The sequence below is a fragment of the Scylla paramamosain genome, chromosome 27, assembly GCF_035594125.1.
Source record: "Scylla paramamosain isolate STU-SP2022 chromosome 27, ASM3559412v1, whole genome shotgun sequence".
In the NCBI taxonomy this organism is placed as follows: domain Eukaryota; kingdom Metazoa; phylum Arthropoda; class Malacostraca; order Decapoda; family Portunidae; genus Scylla; species Scylla paramamosain.
This window is the reverse complement of record NC_087177.1, coordinates 20,643,565-20,650,259: the sequence shown is the minus strand read 5'-3', so window position 1 is coordinate 20,650,259 and position 6,695 is coordinate 20,643,565.

The following is a 6,695-nucleotide window of genomic DNA, read 5'->3' as shown; positions in this document are numbered from 1 at the left end:
TCTCCTCTTCTAAACCTCATCTTCTTTTCCTCACTGAAACTCAGGTGTCTGAGGCAACTGACAGTAGCCCCTTTTCTGTTCCCTCCTACTTTCTCTATCCTCATTTTCGATCCAAAGCTGGATGCTGCGTTTATGTGCGCAATGACTTAACCTGCTCTCGTGTCCACGCTCTTGAATCTTCCGAGTTTTCCACCATCTGGCTACGACTACAGAGTCATTCTCATACTAAAATTATCTGTGCTGTATACCTCTCCCCTAACTCCACTAACTATAAGAAATTCTTTGACTACTTAACTTCCAAAGTGGAGCACATTCTGACCCTCTTCCCTTTTGCAGAGATCTCCATTCTTGGAGACTTCAATGTTCACCACCAGCTTTGGCTTTCCTCTCCCTTCACTGACCATCCTGGTGAACTAGCCTACAACTTTGCTATCCTCCATGACCTAGAGCAATTGGTGCAACACCCTACTCGTATTCCTGACCGTCTTGGAGATACGCCCAACATCCTTGACCTTTTCCTGACCTCTAATCCTTCTGCTTATGCTGTCACCCTTTCTTCTCCGTTGTGCTCCTCCGATCACAATCTCATAACTTTATCTTGTCCTATCACTCCAATCCCTCCTCAGGATCCCCCTAAGCGAAGGTGCCTCTGGCGTTTTGCCTCTGCTAGTTGGGGGGACCTGAGGCGGTATTTTGCTGATTTTCCTTGGAATGACTACTGCTTCCGTGTCAGAGACCCGTCTTTGTGTGCTGAGCGCATAACAGAGGTAATAGTGTCTGGCATGGAGGCGTACATTCCTCACTCTTTTTCTCGTCCTAAACCTTCTAAACCTTGGTTTAACACAGCTTGTTCTCGTGCTATACATGATAGAGAGGTGGCCCACAAAAGGTACTTAAGCCTTCCTTCACCAGAATCTCATGCACTTTATATTTCTGCCCGGAACCATGCCAAGTCTGTTCTCCAACTAGCCAAAAACTCCTTCATTAACAGAAAATGTCAAAAACTTTCAAGATCTAACTCCCCTCGTGATTTCTGGCATCTAGCCAAAAATATCTCCAATAACTTTGCTTCTTCTTCTTTCCCTCCTCTACTTCAACCAGATGGCACCACTGCTATCACATCTATTTCTAAAGCTGAACTCTTTGCTCAAACCTTTGCTAAAAACTCTACCTTGGACGATTCTGGGCTTGTTCCTCCCTCTCCTCCACCCTCTGACTACTTCATGCCTCGTATTAAAATTCTTCGTAATGATGTTTTCCATGCCCTCGCTGGCCTAAACCCTCAGAAGGCTTATGGACCTGATGGGGTCCCTCCTATTGTTCTCCGAAACTGTGCCTCCGTGCTTGCACCTTGCCTAGTCAAACTCTTTCAGCTCTGTCTGTCAACATCTACCTTTCCTTCTTGCTGGAAGTTTGCCTGCATTCAACCTGTTCCTAAAAAGGGTGACCGCTCTAATCCCTCAAACTACCGTCCTATTGCTTTAATTTCCTGCTTATCTAAAGTTTTTGAATCTATCCTCAACAGGAAGATTCTTAAACATCTATCACTTCACAACCTTCTATCTGATCGCCAGTATGGGTTCCGTCAAGGCCGCTCTACTGGTGATCTTCTGGCTTTCCTTACTGAGTCTTGGTCATCCTCTTTTAGAGACTTTGGTGAAACTTTTGCTGTTGCCTTGGACATATCAAAAGCCTTTGATAGAGTCTGGCACAAAGCTTTGATTTCCAAACTACCCTCCTACGGTTTCTATTCTTCTCTCTGTAACTTCATCTCAAGTTTCCTTTCTGACCGTTCTATTGCTGCTGTGGTAGACGGTCACTGTTCTTCTCCTAAATCTATTAACAGTGGTGTTCCTCAGGGTTCTGTCCTGTCACCAACCCTTCAGGAGGTAAACATATCACGCAGGGAAGCCACAGAACGCCTGACTTCTGATCTTTCTAAAATTTCTGATTGGGGCAGAGCAAACTCGGTATTGTTCAATGCCTCAAAAACTCAATTCCTCCATCTATCAACTCGACACAATCTTCCAGACAACTATCCCCTCTTCTTCAATGACACTCAACTGTCCCCCTCTTCTACACTGAACATCCTCGGTCTGTCCTTTACCTATAATCTGAACTGGAAACTTCACATCTCATCTCTAGCTAAAACAGCTTCTATGAAGTTAGGTGTTCTGAGACGTCTCCGCCAGTTTTTCTCACCCCCCCAACTGCTAACTCTGTACAAGGGCCTTATCCGTCCATGTATGGAGTATGCTTCACATGTCTGGGGGGGTTCCACTCATACTGCTGTTCTAGACAGGGTGGAATCAAAAGCTTTTCGTCTCATCAACTCCTCTCCTCTAACTGACTGTCTTCAGCCTCTCTCTCACCGCCGCAATGTTGCATCTCTAGCTGTCTTCTACCGCTATTTTCATGCTAACTGCTCTTCTGATCTTGCTAACTGCATGCCTCCCCTCCTTCCGCGGCCTCGCTGCACAAGACTTTCTTCTTTCTCTCACTCCTATTCTGTCCACCTCTCTAACGCAAGAGTTAACCAGTATTCTCAATCATTCATCCCTTTCTCTGGTAAACTCTGGAACTTCTTGCCTGCTTCTGTATTTCCACCTTCCTATGACTTGAATTCCTTCAAGAGGGAGGTTTCAAGACACTTATCCACCAATTTTTGACCACTGCTTTGACCCTTTTAGGGACTGGCATTTCAGTGGGCATTATTTTTTTATTAGATTTTTGTTGCCCTTGGCCAGTATCCTTCCTACATAAAAAAAAAAAAAAAAAAAAAAAAAACTAACCCAAACTTAACATAACCTTAATTAGCTTAACCTAACTTTGTTGTTGCTGTCTTTTTATTGTTGTTCCTAACCTAACCTAACTTAACTTCACCTAACCTGACTAACCTAACCTAACTTAAATAAACATTACCTAACCTAATGTAACCAAACTTCACCTAAATGAACCTAACCTATAATATCCTAAATTAACCTAACCTAAATTAAGCAAAGCTGGCCTAACCTAACCTAACATAACCTAACTTAACCTAACTTAACCTAACATAACGTAACATCACCTAAACTACCCTAAACTAACACTAACAACCTAACCTAAATTAACCTAACCTAACCTAACTTAACCTGACCTGACCTAATCTAACCTAACTTCGCCTTACTTGAATTACATTCAAGTATCGATCAGTCAGTGGAGCCGAGGCTTGCTGGTTTTTCCCATCCTTCACAACCCAACCGACACATATACACACACACACATTCTCTCTCTCTCTCTCTCTCTCTCTCTCTCTCTCTCTCTCTCTCTCTCTCTCTCTCTCTCTCTCTCTCTCTCTCTCTCTCTCTAACTCCCTTCGTGATTTCTGGCATCTAGCCAAAAAGTATCTCCAATAACTTTGCTGCTTCTTCTTTCCCTACTCTATTTCAACCAGATGGCACCACTGCTATCGCATCTATTTCTAAAGCTGAAATCTTTGCTCAAACCTTTGCTAAAAATTCTACATTGGACGATTCTGGGCTTGTTCCTCCCTCTCCTCCACCCTCTGACTACTTCATGACACCTATTAAAATTCTTCGTAATGATGTTTTCCATGCCCTCGCTGGCCTAAACCCTCGGAAGGCTTATGGACCGGATGGGGCCCCTCCTATTGTTCTCCGAAACAATGCCTCCATGCTTGCACCTTGCCTATTCAAATTCTTTCAGCTCTGTCTGTCAACACTACCTTTCCTTCTTGCTGTAAGTTTACCTACATTCAACCTGTTCTTAAAAAGGGTGACCGTTTTAATCCCTCAAACTACCATCCTATTGCTTTAATTTCCTGCCTATCTAAAGTTTTTGAATCTATCTTCAACAGGAAGATTCTTAAACATCTATCACTCCACAACCTTCTATCTGATCGCCAGTATGGGTTCCGTCAAGGCCGCTCTACTGGTGATCTTCTGGCTTTCCTTACTGATTCTTGGTCATCCTCTTTTAGAGATTTTGGTGAAACTTTTGCTGTTGCCTTGGACATAATTATCAAAAGCTTTTGATAGAGTCTGGCACAAAGCTTTGATTTCCAAACTACCCTCCTACGGTTTCTATCCTTCTCTCTGTTTACTTCATCTCAAGTTTCCTTTTTGACCGTTCTATTGCTGCTGTGGTAGACGGTCACTGTTCTTCTCCTAAATCAATTAACAGTGGTGTTCCTCAGGGTTCTGTCCTGTCACCCACTCTCTTCTTATTATTCATTAATGATCTTCTAAACCAAACTTCTTGTCCTATCCACTCTTACGCTGAAGATACCACCCTGCACTTTTCCACGTCTTTTCATAGACGTCCAACCCTTCAGGAGGTAAACATATCACGCAGGGAAGCCACAGAACGCCTGACTTCTGATCTTTCTAAAATTTCTCATTGGGGCAGAACAAACTTGATATTGTTCAATGCCTCAAAAACTCAATTCCTCCATCTATCAACTCGACACAACCTTCCAGACAACTATCCCCTCTTCTTCAATGACACTCAACTGTCCCCCTCTTCTACATTGAACATCCTCGGTCTGTCCTTTACTTATAATCTGAACTGGAAACTTCACATCTCATTTCTAGCTAAAACAGCTTTTATGAATTTAGGTGTTCTGAGACGTTTCCGCCAGTTTTTCTCACCCCCCCCAGCTGCTAACTCTGTACAAGGGCCTTATCCGTCCATGTATGGAGTATGCTTCACATGTCTGAGGGGGGTTCCACTCATACTGCTTTTCTAGACAGGGTGGAATCAAAAGCTTTTCGTCTCATCAACTCCTCTCCTCTAACTGACTGTCTTCAGCCTCTCTCTCACCGCCGCAATGTTGCATATCTAGCTGTCTTCTACCGCTATTTTCATGTTAACTGCTCTTCTGATCTTGCTAACTGCATGCCTCCCCTCCTTCCGCCGCCTCGCTGCACAAGACTTTCTTCTTTCTCTCACCCCTATTCTGTCCACTTCTCTAACGCAAGAGTTAACTAGTATTCTCAATCATTCATCCCTTTCTCTGGTAAACTCTGGAACTCCCTGCCTGCTTCCGTATTTCCACCTTCCTATGACTTGAATTCCTTCAAGAGGGAGGTTTCAAGACACTTATTCATCATTTTTTGACCACTGCTTTGACCCTTGTATGGGACTGGCATTTCAGTGGGTATTTTTTTTTATTACATTTTTGTTGCACTTGGCCAGTGTCCTTCCTACATAAAAAAAAAAAAAATAGTAGTAGTAGTAGCAGTAGTAGTAGTAGTAGTAGTAGTAGTAGTAATGCTATTTTTCATATATTTAGTATTTTTTTTTTTCATATTAATATTTATATTTATATTTTTTTGTTTTGTTTTGACATTCATACGAATGCTATAAAGGTGAAGCATAGAAATTTATTTGATTAATTAATTAATTTATATATCTATTTATTTTGATTTTTTAAATTAATTAATTTATTTATTTTTATTATTATTTTTTTTTTTTATGTCTCTATGATAAGCAAAGCATTATAGACCTTATGAAAGCACATATCCTCTAGAGTCTTGCCCTAAAAAGATTCTGTAAAATAAAAAATAAAGGGAATAAGTGTCAGTGACGTTTGATGAATAGAGGAAGACGTGGCAGAAATTACCAAAAAACGTATATAAATGAAAATTTCTCTTCCTCGTATTTTCCCATTTGCGTTTGCTTCTTGAAAATTTAACTGGGTGGGTCAGATAGCAGACATATTGTTCTTTCCTCCATTGTAGTTTGTTTCCAGCAAGCCCCCTAAATAAAGTTTTTTTTTTTTTTTTTTTTTTTTTTAAGAAATGAGGAATTACATTCTAACGCTGATCACTGAGCGGAGCGTAGACGAGCTGCTATCCTCAAGGACGTTACCTCTCTCTCTCTCTCTCTCTCTCTCTCTCTCTCTCTCTCTCTCTCTATCCGTCTCTTAGTGAAGAAGAATTAACATAAGTAAATAAGACTTTAAATAAAAAGAATATATATATATATATATATATATATATATATATATATATATATATATATATATATATATATATATATATATATATATATATATATATATATATATATATATATATATATATATATATATATATATATATATTCAAAGACAATGAATATCCTCTGGGGAAGGGGTGACGATTCTTATTTAACCCTTAATTTCAGTTGAATTTTGACAAGTCTACGTTAAAATGTTTCCATTTTTCTGCAGTGATAAAGAAACGTAGAGGGGTAGCTAATATATTTAGTTGTTAATTGTATCTTTTTTCTTTCTTTTTTTCATTTATTCTTTTATTAATTTTTCTTTTCATTGCTTAATTATGCATTATGCCGACACTGCAGGTTACAATTGCAGATATTGCAAGTATTTTTGACACAATACAAGCACATCCAGCTAAACTATTGCTACAGTATAGAGAGAGTATTTCGATTACATACCTTATTCTTCATCTTCTTTTCTTCTTCTTTTTTTTTTTTTTTAATAAATATAATAATAAATAAATAAGTAAATAGGTATTGTCAAATGAAATCGTCGAGATTACACAGGGGTTTCGGGCAATACTTGGATGGGTGACTACACAAGCCTCATCTGTCTGAAAAAAAAAAAAAAAATGAAAAATAAGAATAAGAATAGGGAGAATGAACGAAAATTTTAAGTAATAAAGATAACAGTAAGAATTATTATAACAAGA